Source organism: Apodemus sylvaticus, chromosome 23 (genome assembly GCF_947179515.1).
Source record: "Apodemus sylvaticus chromosome 23, mApoSyl1.1, whole genome shotgun sequence".
Taxonomy (NCBI): Eukaryota; Metazoa; Chordata; class Mammalia; order Rodentia; family Muridae; genus Apodemus; species Apodemus sylvaticus.
In genome coordinates this window covers 19,634,884-19,654,215 of record NC_067494.1, presented here as the reverse complement: position 1 = coordinate 19,654,215, position 19,332 = coordinate 19,634,884, and positions in this window count along the sequence as shown.

Genomic DNA, 19,332 nt, shown 5'->3' with positions numbered 1-19,332 from the left:
TAACAATGAATTTGATGGCTTAAGCTTTTGTTAACAAATTCAGTTCTTGATGGACATGTAGGCCCCTTTTTAAAAAGTACCTTAGCTAATGTGAAGGCAAGAATGTTGGAAAAATTCTCTTTTGAATCAAAAATGAAATAGAAAAAAGTCCAAGAAAGATATTCAGAACCAACTTGAAGAATAGGTACATAAATAAAATACATCACAACTAAAGTACTCAGTGGAGTGAAGGGAAATTCATGGTGTATTTGCAATTTTAAATATGAGAAAGTTTCAATGGGTTAGAGCTCAAAATTCTAAAGCATGACTGGAGAATTTTCTGTTGGGCACTCTGTACTTTTATAAGGATTTCTTCCTCCTCTTTCCCCCTTTTAGCACAGGCTGACCTGATCTGACAAAGAATGTGTGTGACTCAGACCACAGACTGACTAGTTGTGGTTTGAAGGGTGTCACTTCAGAATTCTAATCTCTTTTGTCATGGACCATCCCTGGGGATTCCACAGTATTACTAGCCATAAAGGAACTCCCCTTCTCAATGAACCACAGCTCCCAATAAGAAATGAGCAGCTTATGATAGTGAAAATGGGACATTCTAGAAGAATTAACAAATAGTAAAACCAAATCAAACCTGACTGTTAAATGCATTACTGACCATATTAGGAAAAGACACATAGGGTGAGAGACAAAAAGCTTCATGAGAAGTGAATTGCATAATGTTTTATGGAAAATCTACTTAGCAAAATACTTGTTATTACTTTTTCCTAATAGGATATGTTGGAAGAGAATACATTTATTTTTTTCAGCTACACAAGGATGGATTATTCTAGTGTAGGGTTTAAAACAAGTAACCATAGGTATGTCTTAATTAAAGTCAAGTTTCATAAACATTTACACATACTTATTATGTACCACCTTGTGCTAAGAAGTATTGGTGAGCTGGCAAAGCAAAATCTTTCCCTTCAGATATCCTACTATTCAGTAGACAAATCCATACTATAGGCACAAGAATTTTAAGTACTGCCTGAGGTATCATGCTCCTCTTATACTCTGTTCTGTTTTCAGCATGAATATATAAGATAGTCAGGGATGTGTGAAGCCTTCGTTCAATCAACTTATAAATTTTCTTCAGTATCAGCCTTTATGTGTGGTTGCATATTTATTTTTTAACAACCTATTTCAGGTAGAGTGCCTGCCACCTGGATAATACAATATTCTTACGTTCAGCCCAGATGTTTAAATCTCAAGAGGCAACAGGTCAGGACCAGGAAGGAGTCTCTCTGAAAATGCCAAGAGTACTGCTCAGAGCAACAGAGGGCTAAGGTTAGAGTTAATTCAAGCAAAGCTTCCCCAGGTGCTGCTTATCGTGCTGAGTACACGAAATAAAAATAGAACCAGGCTTCATGTAAGCCATGTTTACAGAAAGAGCACATCACATAGAAAATTCTCAAACTTTTCAGATTCAAAATTCCCAAGTGGAAGGACTGGGGACTTTCTGAAAGGATTGAACAGCTCAACTTTATTATCCAACTTTATTTGATTAATATGTAAAAAGCAAACAAACCCTCATAACATAAAAAAACCTGCCTGGTGATATAGTTAGGTAATATACTGACATCACCTCTGTAAGTTCGTGAATGACATCAAGTAGTGACATGCCGCATCTGTGACTTCTACTTCCTTTAACTCCACTGGTAGTGAAGGACTCCCTGGGTCCCATCACAAAACACTGACTTTAGGGTGTATGGTGAAAAAAGAGGGAAGGGGGAGTAAAGTTGGAAGGGAGGAAAGAAAGGAGGAAGGGAAGGGAAAGGAAGGAAAGAAAAGGGGGGATCCTGAGAGAGAAAGAATGGAGAAAAAGAGAAAAACAACTTGTTATTACTGTGTTGCATCAGTATGGGGAAGCAGGGATTATAAGTAGAGCAATTTCTGGACCTTTTAGGACTAAATTTGATATCAGGAATCAATATTTCCTAAACTTGCTTACTTTTAAGAATAAAAACATACGTTGTCAAATAGTTTGCTGGGTTAAATGTATGTCACACCAGCATGAGGACTTCAGTCATAATCTGAAAACTAGTTAGTAGAGGCACGAGGTCCCTTGATGGCCAACCTGTCTATCCAGCTGGTAGGCTCTGAGTTCAGTAAGACTCTATCTCAAGTAAATAAATAAGTAAATAAATAAATAAACAAACATTAACTCCTGACTTCCAAATGCACACAAGCATGTAGAGAAAGAGAGTGTACATTATAGGAGTTAAGTTTGATTTTCTGATTTGCAAGAATTCTAACAATCTCTACTGTTAATAGGCCTTGTTAATTTGTATCATCAAGGAGGCTGACTTAATTAATTCTCTGTGTTCTGTAATACTCTGCTTGTCTGATTGATGTCTTTCTCTCACAGTGATGTCCTCTCTTAAGCCCTGTAGGGGGTGATTCTGATGGTAAGGTCCTGTTCCCCAATGGTTCTTGATCTATCCAGAAAAATGCCAGTGGCCAATTGCTGGGCAGAAGGAAAGAGGTGGGACTTCCTTGTCCCAGAGTAGGAGGTGAAGAGATGCAGGGAGAGAAAGAGAGATTTTGCCATGCTTCAGAGGGAGAAAAGGCTACCAGCCATGTGAGATCTAGGGTGAAGTGGCCATTAGCCGCTTCCCCAAGTGGGCTTAGGGTAGCAACTAAAGCTGAGAGATTTAGAATGTTAAGCTGGGACTAAATGTAACTGAGCAATTACTAAGTTGAGGACAGATTTGGGGTACTGAGCTAAGAGCATTGGGAAGGGCACACTAGCCATGGGAGATTAGAAGCACCCAGCAATTGAACCAATAAGGCAGGTTGAAAAATAAGCTAGTTGTGTGTGTGTGTTTGTGTGTGTGTGTGTGTGTGTGTGTGTATGTGTGTGTTTCATCTGAGGACCCAAGGGAACCTAGGCAGGACTGGTAAAGGGTCCACCCAGAGTTTAAAGTAGGGTAGCAAAAACTATATGCTACCAAGCCTTGCCCTGCACTTCTCTACATTTCTCCTCTTGGAGTCTCATCTACATATCATTTTACATACATGACAGCAAAACCAATGTATCCTAGTCTGCACCCCTGCCAGAACTCTAGTCCATGTCATCCTAGGTAGTCACAGTCCGTTAGAAGCTATGTTCATTGTAAGAACTGTTAGAACTTTGGAAAGAGAAACTGATTTTATCAGGACAACCTAAAAAACAAAAGCAAACAAAATCTTGAGTCACTGAGTATGCCTGATGTCCGGAGTCAGAGAATATACCCAAGGGAAGAAAACCAAACATCTCAAGTTCACAGTCTCTCAGATTCAAACAAGGTCTGCATATGCCTGCCTTGAAAGAGGTTGTTTTCCACTTGGAAGTTCTCACGTATTACAGGTAACATTCCTGTGTGCTGGTGCCTGGCTACATTAGTCAGCTGTCACTCTAGTGACACCCATGAGGCAATTAACTCACCAAGAGAAAAGTTGCTCTGGCTCACAGCTTTTGTGGTTTTGGCCACAATTAGTTCTCACTATTGCCTTGGGACTGTGGAAGTATCAAGTGGTGGCTGGAATGTATAACAGAGCAAAGCCACTTGCCTCCCCATCCAGAAAGGAAAAACAGAGAAAATGGAGCACAGCCTAGAATTCCATAATCCCCTCTAAGGGCATATCCTCAAGGATCTTATGGCCTCCTACTAGGCTTCCCATCCCAGAGGTTCAGTGATCAATGTTTTTTTGCTCAGGGACTAAGCAGTTAACACTGAGTCTGTGGGGAAACACTGGTGATCCGAACTAAGGCCCCAGAGTATGTGAATTAACTACTCCAGGCTACTACTTCCTTACTACATGAAGACATTTACACATTCCTTTATTTTCACTCCTTCTACAACTAGCTAAATGCTTTGTCTGTACCAGTGTGTGTTGTTGCTAGTAGTACACATGGACATTAAAAATCAAAACCTTAATTAACCTTACCTTCTAAATCACAGTTCAATGGAATACTATGCATGTGACTAAATATATAACATGCTAAAATGTGACATTCATATACTTAAGGATTCTATAAGAACATTGAGAAGTATATGATGAGTACACAGAAAAGCAGTCTGTAGAGAGTTGTGTGTGTGTGTGTGTGTGTGTGTGTGTGTTGCTTTAATCAAACTCGGGGCCACACATATGTTAGAAAAGCATTGTACCATTAAGCTACGTCCACAACACTGGCTATGTTTAGTTGTATAAATATAATGACATTAAGAGTATATTTTTTTTTATCACTTTACATATTTGTTTTCTAAAGTCTCATCCATTCTCAGGCTATAAAAACAAATGTGTGCATATAAGAAAGTTGAAATAATAATGTGTATCACTGTATGTCTAAAGATTCTTAATTTTTGACTATTTGAAGCCTAAAATACAGTGTCTCATAAAAGTAAAATTATTAAATATTGCTAGATTTCTTTTTTTAAGAATAACTCAGTTAATACACAACAGTGCTGCTATACTATAGTAGTTATATAATAATAGAGCGATTGAACTAGAAATTTGTTGCATGTAGTTTTACCCAACAGTTTCTTGTTCTGGGACCAGCCATGCTCTGGAGACCCCCCACCCCTCCCTCCCCCACCCCTCCTACCCCCCACCCCCATTTCCCTTTTGTTCTACCTTTCTTGGCTCTGGGAAGTGACCATGCTACCAGTTCTCTCCCAGCTTCCATGAATCTGAGGAAACACACACACACACACACACACACACACACACACCAACTTTCCTTCTTGGCACAATTGCTGGGTGTTAACATCTCCCGCCTGGAAAAGCATGCCCTCACCAATTTATTATCCCCATCTCTCCACTTGCCCTAAACATAAGTGGCTAGTCCCACCTAGCCCCTGTCAAGCATCCTTGGCCACCTACCTGTCGTGGACGGCCCAGGTCCCAGCTCCCCCATCACCATGACCTCACATAGCTGCTGTGTTCTTCTTCCTCTGAAGCATGGCAGAAAGTTCCTCTCTCCTTCCCAGCATCCGCCTTTCCTTCCTGGGACCTGCAAGTCCTGCCTGTACCTTCCACCCAGCAATTGGCCCTCCAGCTTTCTTTACTGACAAATCAAGAACCAACTGGGGAATCAGACTTTAACATCAGTACTGCCCCAGTCAGAAATGTACTGGTTTTCTAATAAATTTCTAGAATTAAAAATAAAATCGCAACAAAATGACTTGACAGGAATCTTTTTTCCTATTTATTTATTTATTTATTTATTTATTTATTTATTTATTTATTCACTTTATATACTAATTTTAGCTACTATCCTCCTCTCCTCCCAGTTCTACCCTTACAAATCCCTTCCCCCATTGCCCTTCCCCCCTCTCCTTAGAGAAGAGGAAGCTCCTCTTGGGTACAATCCAGCAAGACTGTTTCCTTTCCCATTGAGGCTGACCTTGAGCAGTACAGCTAGGGGAAGGGGATCCCATAGCAGGCAACAAGGGCAGGGACAGGCCCTGCTCCAATTTTTACAGGACCCACATGAAGACCAAGCTGTACATCTGCTCCAAATGTGTAGGAGATCTAGGTCCAGCCCCTGTGAGTTCTTGGATGGTGGTTTGGTCTCTGGAAGCCCCCGTGGACCCAGGTTAGTTGGTTCTGTAGGTCTTCTTGTGGCATCTTTGACCTCTCCAGCTTGATGAGTCCTTTTCCACAAGATCCCTGATGACCGAGCTCTGCCTGAGGTTTGGCTGCGGGTCTCTGCACCTGCTTCTATTCACTGCTAGATGAAGCCTCTCAGGAGACAGTTGACAAGAATCTTAAAATGTATTTCAAATATTCATCCTTGAGGTACAAATATACTAAAAGCCATGGCCGTGTAAGGGAGGAGTGTCAGCCAGATACTAACTACTATAGGATAGATGGCCTTTCTTCCATCTTTTAATAAGATTATAGTTAGGGAGTGTGATCAGCCCAAGATCAGACGTAGGGGGGGGAAGTAGCAAATACAGCTCATTTTTCTGATTTGGAGATGGATGCCCTCTCTATCATGGCAGATCAGTGCAAGCGGGGCTCACTGGAGGAAAATGACATCCTGATAAAGCAGGCTTGTACATAATAGGGTAGAAAGAGAAAGAGCAGCAGTTATGATCACAGTCCACACAGCTGCTGGTTTTTCTACTTGCCACAGATTTGACACCAACAGCAGAAAGAGTAGCAGAGCCAAGCATTTTCCATACTCTACATCCTGGACTCTGGACCCTGGAAACTACTGATGTTGGAAAACTGGAGGGCAGCAGTGAACTGGGGAGACAGATCTCATCTCTGTAGTGGCTGCTCTGGGAAAGCATGCACTGGCACACACACACACAGACACACACACACACACACACACACACACACACACACACACACGACAAATAGATCCACAGAAATTTGAGCTGCATTGTGGAAGAGTTGTAAATTCAATGTTATCAATGCAGGTGGCTGCGTATAAAGATAGGAACTTTGGCCTCAATTTTCTGAGTTATAAATTTTATTGAAGATTAAAGCATTAAGGAAATGATCTTAAAATGAATTCCATTTCTCTCCTCCTACATCCATTTATACCTGTACTCTTAACATTAAGGAAGCTGAAGCAAGAAATTGCAAGCCTAAGTCCAGCCTGGATAACATAGCAAGATCCTGTTAGTCATGTATGTATGTATGTATGTATGTATGTAATCATATATGCATAGCGTCATGTCATGCAACACAATTCAGTTAGAAAACTGAATCAAGTCTAGGATCTAGGCTCTAGATATAGATAGATATGTGTAACAATAAACCATTTGGCTATAACAGAGAATCAAGGTGTGAACTTAGGCTAGGTATACATTATACATGCACACAAGGTATCAGGAGGGGAAGTCTATAACTTATTTGATTTGGTTGTCGATAAAGAGAATTTTCAAAATTAGACTCATAAAAGTATGAAATCATTTTATTACTATTGTGTGTGTTTTTTTGTACATGTGAAATGGTACATATGTGGGTCTCTGCAACTGTTTCCATCAGCTTCTGGGTGATGCCTCCCAGAGGATAGCCATGCTAGGTTCCTGTAAGTACAGGAACACCTTGAGGGCCTCCATATTATTTAGCTTCTGCAAATTGGATATTTTATGGCTAATATCCACTCATAATCGACTACATACCATGTAGTCTTTCTGGGTATGGATTACCTTACTCAGAATAATATTTTCAAGTTTCACCCATTTGTCTGCAAATTTCATATCTTAGTATTTAATAGATGGGTAATACTCCACTGTGTAAATGTACCACATTTTCTTTATTTATCCTTTAAAGGTTGTCTAGGTTGTTTCCAGTTTCTGGCTATTATGAATTAAGCTGCTATTGAACATAGTGGAGCAAGTGTCCTTGTAGTATGGTGGAGTATCTTTTGAGTATTTGCCCATTATTGGTAGAGCTAGGTCTTGAGGTAGAACTACTCCAAAGTTTCTGAGAAACCACCAGATTGATTTCAAAAGTGGTCCCCAACAGCAATGGAGAAGTATTTTTCTTGCTCCATATCTTTGCCAGCATATGCTGCAACTTGAGTTTTTGATCTTAGCCATCCTGATGGGTGTAAGGTGAAATCTCAAGAGTCCTTTTGGTTTACATTGCCCTGATAACTAAGGGGATTGAACATTTAAGTGCTTCTCTGCCATTAGAGATTCCTCAGTCAAGAATTCTCTCTTTAGCACTGTACCACATATTTGGTTTGTTGGTGCCTAATATCTTAAGTTTTTTAAATAGTTTGGATTGTATCCCTCTATCCAATGTAGGCTTAGTGAAGATCTTTGCCCATTCTGTGGGCTGACATTTTGTCTTACTAATAGTGTTCTTTGCCTTACAGAAGCTTTTCAGTTTCATGAGGTCCCATTATTAACTGTTGATCTTTGTGCCTGAGTTATTAGTGTTCTGTTCAGGAAGTTGTCTCCTATGCCTAGTTCACGACTATTTCTCACTTTCTCTTTTATTAGATTTAGCACGTCCAGTTTTATATTGAGGTCACTGGTGCACATGGACTTGAGTTTTGAGCATGGTGATAGATACAGATCTATTTTCATTCTTCTACATGAAGTGCCACTTGAGGATGCTTTTTTTCTATTGCATAATTTTGACTTCTTTATCAAAAACCAAAAGTCCATATGTGTGTGGGTTTATTTCTGGGTTATCTATTGGATTCCATTGATCAACCTGTCTGATGTTATGGCAATATTATGCAGTTTGTATTACTATTGATCTGTAGTACAGGATGGTGATTCCTCCAAAAGTTCTTTTCTTATACAGGATTGCTTTAACTATCCTGGGTTTAAAATTTTCCATATGATGTTGAGGATTCATCTTTCAAGACCTGAAAAGAATTGTGTTGGAAATTTGATGTGAAGTGCATTAAATCTGTAGATTGCTTTTAGGAAGATGGCCATTTTTACTATGTTAATTTGACTGATCCATGAGCATGGAAAATCTTTCTATCTTCTAATGTCTACTTCAATTTGTTTTCTTCAGGGACTTGAAGTTCTTGTCATACAGGTATTTCGCATGCTTGGCTAAAGTTGCACCAAGGTATTTTAAATTATTTGTGGTTATCTTAAAGTGTGTTGTTTCTCTGAATTCTTTCTCAGCCTGTTTATCACTTATATAAAGAATGGGTATTGATTTTTGTATTTAATTTTGTATTCAGCCAGTTTGCTGAAGGTGTTTATCAGCTATAGGAGATCTCTGGTAGAATTTAGGGGTCACTTATGTAGATTATCACATCACCTGCAAATAGTAATACATTGACTTTTCCCTTTCAAATTTGTATCCACTTGATCTCCTTTAGTTGTCTCATTGCTATGGCTAAAAATTCAAGTGTTATATTGAATTGATATGGAGAGAGTAGACCGACTTGTCTAGTCTCTGTATTGCTGGCAAGGTTGCTATATATTGCCTTTATTGTGTTTAGGTATGGGCTCTTTATCCCACCAAGACTTTTATCATGAAGGGGTTTTGGACATTGTCAAAGATCTTTTCAGCATCTAATCGTGTGTGTGTGTGTGTGTGTGTGTGTGCGCGCGCGCGCGTGCGTGTGTGTATTTTCAGATTGTTTTGGTGGATTACATTAATAGAAAAGATATTGATGGAAAAGTAAAAAAAAACACTTCACAGAAAAATAGTAGGAAGAGGGACCAGACATAAGGGTGTGGAAAGGTATTAGACTGAAACAAAGAGACAGAAAAGCACAACTAGGGCAGTATATTCACTTGGAAACAAGTAAAATGATTTCGAAGACTTATGAAATGCCACAGATCTTTCCAGGCCATTGAGCTTGGTAATGAAGCAGCTCCTGGGAAATTCTGAAGGTGTAACTCCACTGTTACAGTTTTAAGGGATCCACAATAGGTTGCAAAGAGAATTGAAGATACAAAATTCAAAGAGTAAGAAGTAAAGACAGATACCAAGTTCATAATGTTGTTACTTAGTGTTTTTATTTATCTAACACATAAATAATGTATGTTATTTAGAAGGCCAATCTAGGAAAACATCAAGGACACCTAGGAACATCAGTGGAAAGAGGACTGATGAAAGGGGTAAGTGTGAGGGTATGAGTGTAATCAGCCCTCGTCCTATTTCATTATTGTTGTCTTCTTGACACACCCAGGAGTCACCTGGAATGAGAGTCCTGTACTGGCTGGTTTTCTGTATCAACTTGACATAGGCTGGAGTTATTACAGAGGAAGGAGTTTCAGTTGGGGAAGTGCCTCCATGAGATCCAGCTGTGGGGCATTTTCTCAATTAGTGATCAAGTAGGGAGGGCCCCTTGTGGGTGGTACTACCTTTGGGCTGGTGCTCTTGGGTTCTATAAGAGAGCAGGCTGAGAAAGCCAGGGGAAGCAAGCCAGTAAGAAACATCCCTCCATGGCCTCTGCATCAGCTCCTGCTTCCTGACCTGCTTGAGTTCCAGTCCTGACTTCCTTTAGTGATGAACTGCAATGTGGAAGTGTAAGCTCAATAAACCCTTTCCTCCCCAACTTGCTTCTTGGTCATGATGTTTGTGCAGGAATAGAAGCCCTGACTAAGACAAGTCCCAATTGAGGGACTTCCCAGATCAAATCAACCTATGGCTTTGGTCTGTGGAGAACTATCTTGACTGTTGATTGATGAGTGAGAGCCCTGCGCACTGTGAATGATGCCACCCCTGGGCAGGTGCTCCAGGCTTATATAAGAAAACTGCCTGAGAAAGACCCAGAGAAATTTAACCAGAAATCAGCATTCCTCCATACTGTCTGCTTCAATTACACTTTAGGTTCTATCTTGGCTTCCCTTAGCAATAAATTGCAACCTGAAAGTATAAGCCAAATAAATCCTTCCCTCCCCTTTTACATTTGTTCATGATGTTAATATAGCAACAGAATATTAACACCCTATCCCAAAGGCTCAAATTAATATGTGAGCTTGATTCCAAACTTAGCTTTAGTGGAAGGAATGTGGTGGAATCTTTAGGAGGTGGGGTCTTGTAGGAAGTCTTTATGTTACTAAAAGAGTATTGGTAGAAAGAATTGGGAAGCTGAGCCCATTTTTTGTTCTTGGTTAGGCAAGTAAACATTTGCTTGCTCCTGATAAGAATTCCCACAAAAACCCAGGCAGTAGTGCCACATGTCTTTAATTGCAGCACTTGGGGAGGCAGAGACAGGCAGATCTATGTGATTTGGAGGCCATTCTGGTCTACAGAGTGTGTCCCAGGATATCCAGGATACACTGAAAAACCCTATCTCAAAAAATAACAAGAAAAAGAAAGAAGATAGAAAGGAAGAAACAAACAAAGAATTATCACCATGATATAATAATATAATACAGCCAAAGGATTCTATCCAGACTTAAACTAAGTGGCTTAGATTTCCAGTCTTTAAAACTGTGAAACAAATATCCCTCTTTTTCTTCTAGTCTGCCTCATATAATTTGCTATAGAAATGAAAAGTTGACTGATAGAAGATTTATCCCTGGAGGGGAAGGGAAGAAGGAAGATTCTTACCTGAGAGTTAAACTCAGAAGAATGGTAAGACTGTCAAATCAGACATTGTCCTGAGTGCTCATGACAGACCAAGAGCCATGCTGAATACCAGCCTTGTAAAGTCAATTAATGCCTAAGTTTTGATTTTGAGACGCTTCTAACCATGTTGAAGAAGAGAGAAAGCTTTGAAGATAAGTATTACTGCTTTGGTGCGATCCATTGAAAAACATGCATGTGGAGGGAGAGGTCAAGACCACGTGGGCAGAAGGTTCGAGAAAAGCTTCCTGTCATCTGTGTGCTGAATTCCAAAGGACACCAAGCATGTGGGGGAATAACATGAGTGGGACAGGTACCCAAAGAGATTGCACAGCATGCAGAGACAGGCTGTTGCATGGTGGCTAGAGGAAGAAGGTAAGTTAGAACAGCTAGTGTGCAAGAATCAAGGGTGGGATAGACCAGAAGTAGGTGGCATGCCTGGGCAGAAGGGTTGTAGATGTGAGCCAGAGTCGGGCCATTGTGGCCCTGTTTTCTCCATAAGAAAGTTGGACTTTCCTTCTATGGGAAAGTCATTGATCAATTTCAAACAAAGCAATGACAAGGTTATATATCTCCCATCCCAGGAAGTGTTGAGGAAAGATTGGAAAAATTCCATTTAGCAAGGAAAGTGAGGACCTAAAGCCAGGAAACAGCCCTTTGGCTAGACAGAAGAAAAGCGAAAGAGAGAGGGCAAGTTGATTCAATTCATAGGGTTTGCCCAGCATCTACATAGAAAGTGAAAAACAAATCCCTGGGCTCCTGCCAGGGTAGCCCAGTAGAGGAGCAGGCTCAGGGGTGATGAAGCCTGAAAGTAGGTGGGAGGAAGGGAGGAAGCAATCTACCAGGAGTGGTTATCAGGCACCACTGGGGTCAGAGTAAAGCCAATAAAAAGATATGAGTTTGAGCTTTATGCTGGTAGACAAAAACTGGGAGGAAAGTCCCCTAGGCCGTGGGTTTGCAATTAGTGAAGGGGACAAAGGTTCTGGGAGAACAAACCAGAGTCCCTGGGAGACAGGGAATTCATGATTGTGGTCAGAATAGAAAGTTTTAACTTTTATAATGACAGAGGTGGAGCACTTTCAGCCAACCTTTAACACTAAGAAACAGTCTCTCTGAGAGGTAGGGTAATACTTGCTCTGATTTGACGAAGTTACAGTCTGTATCTGGGGTCTGCAGTATGGGTTCAGCTAACAGACATTCAATCAGCTGCAGAGTAAGAAGATTTGGGAAAACATTGCATGTCTGAACATATAAAGGCATAGTATTTACTACTACTACTACTACTACTATCATCATCATCATCATCATCATTATTATTACTGATGATGATGAAGAGGAAACAAGGCCTCATGTATCCCAGGTTAATGTCACATTCACTGTGTGACTGAGGAGAGCCTTGAATTCATGATCCTCCTGCTTTTACCTCTCACATGTGGATTGCCAAGCATGCGACACCATGCTGGCTTTGCCACTATTTTTTAAGCATTATAGTACAACGATATGCAGGGAGCTTCTATTGTATTAAGCATTGTAAATAATATAGAGAAGATTCAAGTGAAATGGCAGTGTGTTCTTGACTTATCTGCAAATGGCATGTATTTTCTCTAAGGTTTGTGAGTATTAGTATTTTCAAAGGGTCTTGGCCCCAGTCCCATGCAGATGCTGAGAATTGGCCAGAGATTGAGGATTTAATATTATAAGACCATAAGTGTATATTTTGAAGTCACTGGGATATAAGAGGGGAGGGGGGCCTGTTCGCTTTAAGGAAGATCAAGAAGTATCATTAAAGAAAGCCTCTGCTGTGGTTTCCAATCTCAGGCACCATCTGCCTACAAGAGTGTCCCTTCAGATGTTGTGGCTCTGCCCTGCCACTCCTCCAGCCCAGCTGGCCCTTCTTTCAGTTCCTGGAATGTGCTGGACTCTGCTTCACCTCAGAGCCTTCACAAATGCAATTTCCTCTTCTGAGAAGTTTTAACACCCTCTACTTTTACTCTCCCTTCCTCCACAGTGGTCAGATCTCATTTTGAAAATTCATGTCCCCAAGGAGACTTTCCCCAAATCCTCAGGCCCCAACCCTGTGTTTGAGTCTTCCTTAGACTTCCTGACACTCTCTAGTACCTTTTATCGTTCCCTACGACTTTAGCTCAATATTTTGCAATGACTTGTTTACAGTCAACATCAAGGGATAGAAAGACCCTGTCAACCCTATCATCTCTATGCAGACCCTAACAGCAAATATAGGACCTTTTACCTCCTTTGGCCTATAGATCCAGAAATAACCCAATGCAGTTGTGTTAAGTTCACACACACACACACACACACACACACACACACACACACACACATATCCCATCATACTCCACAACCACAGCTCTATATCCCCATACCCATAGCCCTACAGCCTCACCCCTACAGCCTCACCTCCCCCCACACACACATATACGCGTAATTTGAGGGTGGAGACCACCATGGCAGTGAAGACTTGACAGTGGAAGTCTGAGTAGGTTGGTCACAACACATCCATAATTACAGAGTAGAGTGATGAATGCCGATGCTTCTGTATTAAATATTTTGCTATAAAATTTTAAAATGCTATTTTGATAAATTAAATTGATATTAAGTATTGAAGTTGACTTGGAGATAATCTATTAACATGCATCATTACATCACAAAATGGCTAATTTTCTGAACTAAGACTCCATAGGAGACAGGTGTGGGGGCCCAGATCTATAATTCCAGGACTCAAGAAGGAGGAAGATTGCCAGACCTTAAGGTCTGGTGGCTTCTGTGGGATGTAGAATGTCAGTTTTCCATTCAGATTATAGTTCTTATTCTTTATGCAGTTGTTGGCTTCATTGTCCTGCCAATTGGGAATTGCTTTCCCTCACCTGGAAGGCACTTGAGTCTATAGAATCTGCCTAACATTTAACCTGTCACTCAACACCAAGAGGTTTCTCAGTTCCTTTGAGGTTCTAGCCTGGCCATTTCTTCTCTCACTCTTATTTTATCCTTCAAATTATTTCTCCTCCTCCTCCCTCTCCTCCTTCTCCTCCTATCCCTCCTCCTTCTTCTCCTCTTCTTCCCCCTCCTCCTCTCCTCCTCCTCCTTCTCTGTTCTCTCTTGTCTCCTCACACCCCCTCAGCTCCCTTCCTCTTTCTGTGTGTGAAACAAACTTTCGAAATACAGCTCAGACTGACTTCAAACTTGCAGTCTTCCTGCCTCTGCTTTCTGGGGTCTGGGATTCCTGGTATGTCATACCCAGGACTCATCCATTGAATTCTTACAGCATATGATAACTACAGATTTATCTGCAATACATGTTATCTTGGATTTCTCAGTGTATGTGCTTGGGAGTAACACATATCCCAAAGTGGATAATTCATTCCTTACCATGCCAAGAGAAATCAAATATTGAATAACCTAAATTACTGCTACAGTCACCACAATGAGCTGCTCAAACTGTGTAAGTATGGAATGTCCAAAATCCAAACAGCTTTGGAATTTACATTACACCAATAATCATTTTCAAAATCAGTTTTTAAAGAGAATATATCTTATAAACCCTTATTTGTTATTTTTAATTTTCTATGTGCACTGCTGAAGAGAATGTATTTGGGTTGGACTATAAAGAAATCATTCTAAAAGACAAGAGCAACATTTTACTGTTACAAAGACATGGTCCAAGCCAGTTACTTGCAGTTATAGGCTGTTTATGAGGAGTGCTGGACAGAGAGGGAATTCATTGAATCCTCATGACAGATTGTCTTGACTCCCTCGACATGTTAAGAGACTGCTACAAAGCACCATTTAAAATAATTCAAGATCTTTTTCTGTGACTCTCACTTAACCAAATAACTATTCCCAATGATTTTCTTCACTGCATATTATGTACAAATTTAGCAAGCTTTGTCTTAAACTATGTTTTAAGACAGTTCTTCAAAAAGATTTTAAATTTAAAAAGATAATTTAAAAATAAATACCACAATTGATGTAAAAAAACTTCAGGAAAGAAAGAAGAGAGAAAGAGAGAGAGAGAGAGAGAGAGAGAGAGAGAGAGAGAGAGAGAGAGAGAGAGAGAGAGAGAGAGAGAGAGAATGAATCTGTATCTTGACTTCAAATACCTGTTAGGAGACAGACTCCGCAGAGCATGGGGGTGGGGATGGCAGCAGGAGAATTAAGACTGTAAGGCCAGTTTCAGCTGCAGGGAACAAAGCAACAAAACAAAACACAAAACAGACACAGTTACTTACAGTTGTGTGGTTCAAAGATCACTGCCATTATATTAATAAAATAGCAATAGTATGAGAACTAGGATCCATCACCCTGGAAGAAGCAGTGGAGGGGTACACAGTCTTCAATTAACTAGAAGGATTCCTTAGAGAATTTATAGAATCTGAGGTAATTTTGGTTAGGTCTGAGGGCAGACAGTGGATCTTGGTATAAGCTTGCATATACCATTTTTCATGCATTTTAAGATAGTTCTTGTATCATTCTTCAAAAATTTAGATGAGGCATTATAACATTTGAAGTTCGGTATTCTTCCTGTTACTGGAGAAATGTAGTGTGGGCAATTCTGAAACATCCAGGAATGTGATCTGACTGAAGAGGAAGTTACCAAATATGGCTGCCCAGTGTCAGATTGATTTTCCCGTGCAAATCACCTGAGGTGAAGAGGTTGGGAATACCCTTATTAAAAATTCCTGTACCGAACTCAACTTTAAAAGATGTGTTCAATTTTTAAAAGACAACTGGTGGGAAACTACAACAGTCATAGGTGGGGAACCACCCAAAGTTTTGTGTAGACTCATGGGATCCGTGTAATCACAGGCACTAATTTCAGGAGCTCTGCTTCAAGTGGCATTTCCTTTTGATCCCCAATAGGCATCTTTCTGTTTCAGACTGTCTGTGCACCATCCCCTATGAGGCAAGCATCAGCACCCACACTGAAGATAGGCATAAATACGTTCAGCCCCCCCATCTGCTTCTGAAAATGAGTTTACATGGAGATGTACAACACTGAGCTTGTACCATTCTATGCATAGATAGACCAAAACTGTGGCATGCTTAGTAATGGGACATATGAGGACAAAACATGCAATTTCTGTTTCATATGTAACATGTTACATATCATAACTTTAAAATAACATAATGTAAAAAGATTGAGCACCCCTGAAACTCCACTTGCTAACCAGAGCACACCCCCCATCCTTACCATCCCCAAGTCTAGCCAAGCCACTTTTACAGAGAACCTAGAGACCCTGAGATAAACACTTTAGTGACTGAGAACATGGATGCTTGAGCCAGCCTGAGCTGCCACTTTAGGAAAAGACAGCTTTGGGCATGTCACTTGTCCCTGTCTCTGCCTCATCTGACCATCAGGGATTGCATTCATGTCTGCTTTGTAAAGTGATTGTGAGAGGTGGGTACCACATGTGATACAGTGCTGTTCCCATCACCAAGGTCTTGGTGAATTCTGTCAGCTCACAATTATCTTTATAGCATCCATACTATTCTTGCCTTTGCATCTTGCCAATCTGTTCCCAAGGATCTACTTACTCATTCTGAAACAGCATCTTCTATATGATGCCTCCCAGATCTTACTTACAGCCATAGACTATTTGGCTCCCAGTTCCTAAGGCACTTTCCTTGAGATTGTAGAGTCATTTACAACTATGGCCTGTTGGTACACAAATCATCACACAGGTAACCCTATGGGTTGGCTGGTTCTGAAGTCCGCTCCTGTTCAGAGGGATTGTTGCTCTTATTATCTGATGTTATTTGAAGCATTAATGCCAACATTATAATGCTTACATTATAATTCATCCCTTTCATATATCATAAAAGTTGTATACATACTGACTGTACTCTTTGTTTTCCTAACAACAACCCTGGGGAGCTACTTTCTAGTATCACTTTGCACAGGGGGAAACTGAGGCATTAAGAAATACAAAGTTTTTGACATTACCATACTGGAGCAGTCAAAACTCTCACAAAGGCAAATCATGCTCCAAAAGTGTAATTTGTTCATCTTCCCCATCTGTCTGCCACCTGTCACCATTGATGGTAATGTTACAGAATGGGTTTCCTGTCTTCTCTGAAAAGTTCTTCAAGCCCCTGAACGTGCTACAGTGGGGGTGAAGGAACTCACGAGCTGGTAAGGTTTCCACATTTTTGTTTTCTATTGTTTTTTAGTGATAAGGATCCAACCCAGGGCTTCACACATCAGGTAAGTGTGAACACTGAGTTACACACAGCCCCAGCACACACATGCCAGGTGACAGTTTAACACTGAACTACATATATAGTCTGGGTTTTTTTTTTCATACTTAAATAACTAAAACAAAAAGGGAAATAAGACTTTGTGACACACGAAGATTGCAAGAACTTCAGTTACAGTGTCCATGAAGGAAGTTTTACCGGTGAATTACCACACTTGCTTATGGACATTTAGTCTGCTGAATCTTGATTGCAACTGCAGCAGTGTTGAAGTGATAAAACGAAGACTGTAAGACCCACACATCTGAGAACACTTACTATCTCACCAACCTGGCTGTACACTCCTGCTACTTATGTGTACATCAGGAACCAGCAGCATCAGTTGGGTGTCAAAGGAACTTCTAAAGCGAGCCAAAGTCTCAGGTCTTAGCTCAAAATCTGAACTGGAATCCATGCTGTAACAGGCTGCCCATCTGCATGTGAAAGCTTGCATCTGTAGTGGGATCCATCTCAAGGAGGCCCGGAGCCTTGGACAACTTAATCTTTAGACGATATGGATCCAATAGCACCTTCCTTTAGAGACCACTTGAAGGAATAGAGGTCTTAGGTATATTAGACTTGACAATGTCAGCCACGTGGTTGTAGTAAATAGATTCCAGCTGAATGGTAGCTAGCTCCTACAACTGTGAGCTGTGCTCATGTGAGCCGTTCGTGGCATTCTTAATTAGAGACTCATTTTGGCTCCATGAAAACTAAAGAGGGTGAAGCCCTCTCAGAGTGATTGATGGAAAATTAACAGCCAATACTAACAGAGAGCTGCTGAGGAATGGATAAGGAACTATCCTCTTGCTTATTCTCTGTCCCCCTAATTTCCCCTACTGGAGCCAAATGCTGGTTCAGACCCACCCCAGACTTGGGAATAACTGAGTCCTTAGTCACCTTTCAGGTGACACAGCATCGAGTCATTACCTCTCAAAGAACTATGGTCACCACCTGCCTTTTATTCAGAAAGTGGGTGACAACCTTATACCTCACGAATTCATTCAATGAACGTTCAATTGAGTCCTGTGTACCAATCAGAGGGCTTCTTTTTTTAAAACATCCCAACAAGGAGCCAGAGAGATACAGGAGGGTTGTTAGAAATAAGCCTTCCCTTTGTACTTAAATGAGTCAGTTCTTTTACCCAAGTACCTACCTCACTACCACCTTGTCTGAGAGCAAATCCAGACATGTTCTTTCAGAAAGAAGGTTATTGGACACCCAACTTAGACCCATTTTTTTTTGCCAACTCTGAAACTCTGGGTGTCCATGTAGTCATACTCCCAGATTCTAGGCCTCCCCCTCTGTTGAACCATCTACATGACACTGACCTTCAAATACCTGGCCCACTTTCCCAATGTTGGCTCCCAGCCCCAGCTCCTCTGTGACAAACCCTCATTCTTTCCTCAGCTGTAAGAAAGCTTGTGTAGACAGCACAATGAAAACTGGGAAGAGGGGGAGGGGCTGGCAAGATGGCTCAGAGGATAAGAGCATTGACTGCTCTTCTGAAAGTCCTAAGTTCAAATCCCAGTAACCACATGGTGTCTCACAACCATCCATAATGAGATCTGATGCCCTCTTATGGTATGACTAAAGACAGCTACAGTGTACTTACATATAATAACAAATAAATCTTTAAAAAGAAAAGAAAGGAAATAAACTGGGAAAGGAATTCTACCTTCATAGTATGTGGTGGTATCTGTGTCTTATGAAACATGCAGTGATGCACAGAGAATGCACTTCTCTTGGCAAATCCATTTTCTTTGATTCATGAGCTTCACGTGCCTCATCCCTTGGGGAATAAGTCATTTTCTGGACTATCTTTTTTGGCCAATATGTTACTTAGGTTGGACAGGTTATCTGGTAAAATCTAAATGAAAGCATCACAAGTTTTTACCAAATATAGATGTCTAAGCATGAAAGCAAATAAGAGATAGCATACCTGAGAGTTTCAGTGTCATTTTCAGATGACATAGAAATATACATCTTGACCCTTGAAAGCAAATGTATATGGAAATACAAATTTGCCCAGGCTTTTAC